The sequence below is a fragment of the Fragaria vesca genome, linkage group LG5 (assembly GCF_000184155.1).
Source record: "Fragaria vesca subsp. vesca linkage group LG5, FraVesHawaii_1.0, whole genome shotgun sequence".
Taxonomy (NCBI): Eukaryota; Viridiplantae; Streptophyta; class Magnoliopsida; order Rosales; family Rosaceae; genus Fragaria; species Fragaria vesca.
The window spans coordinates 15,266,921-15,267,809 of record NC_020495.1 but is presented as its reverse complement, the minus strand read 5'-3'; positions in this window follow the sequence as shown (position 1 = coordinate 15,267,809).

Here is an 889-nt window from a genome sequence, read left to right as displayed (position 1 = left end):
CAATTTTGGTTTGTGAATTTTAGTCATCGGAATCACAACGTGTCTACTATTTACCGTTATTATTCCCTATGGGGGAGCCCTATCATCAGAAGGTAAATGTCTCAAAATTTTTATATGGGCAGTTGCGTCTCATCTACGTGAGAGTTTTTTGTGTGGAAGGTTTGACCAAACTACGTAATATAGAGGGAGATGTGAGCGTTTTCGTGTGATAAGTGACGATGGATTATGGTTGACTGTTTCGATCGAGCCCTTAACGTTGTCGGATCCAGTTGAATTTTTTACCACAGACATCTTTCGTCATAATGATCATATCTGACGGTCGAATTTTGGTTTGTGAATTTTACTCATCGGAATCACAACGTGTCTACTAATGTTCTATAACTTGTTTAGTAGGTTATACAACTTTGTGAACCAACTCTACATAGGAAGCAAAATTATCAAAAATCTCGTGAAATAAGATGTGTTCAGAATGGTGAAATACGGCTATGGTTCAAAAATCACGTAAATCGGGTAAAGTCTCGGTGCCGATAGTAGCGGTCAACCCTATTTACCGTTATTATTCCCTATGGAGAGCCCTATCGTCGGAAGGTAAATGTCTCAAAATTTTTATATAGGCGGTTGCGTCTCATCTACGTGAGATTTTTTCGTGTGGAAGGTTTGACCAAACTACGTAATATAAGGGGAGATATGAGCGTTTTCGTGAATTTATAAACTTTAGCCGACGAGATATTAAAAAAGTCGTCGGCTAAGGTCAAAAAATTTCAAAATTTTTTAGGCGGTAAACCAAAGTTGGAAGAAAATTTTCAAAGGACTTTAGCCGACGAAAATATATGAAAAGTCGTCGGCTAAAGTCGAAAAATTTTCAAAATTTTCAACCAAAATTTTTTTG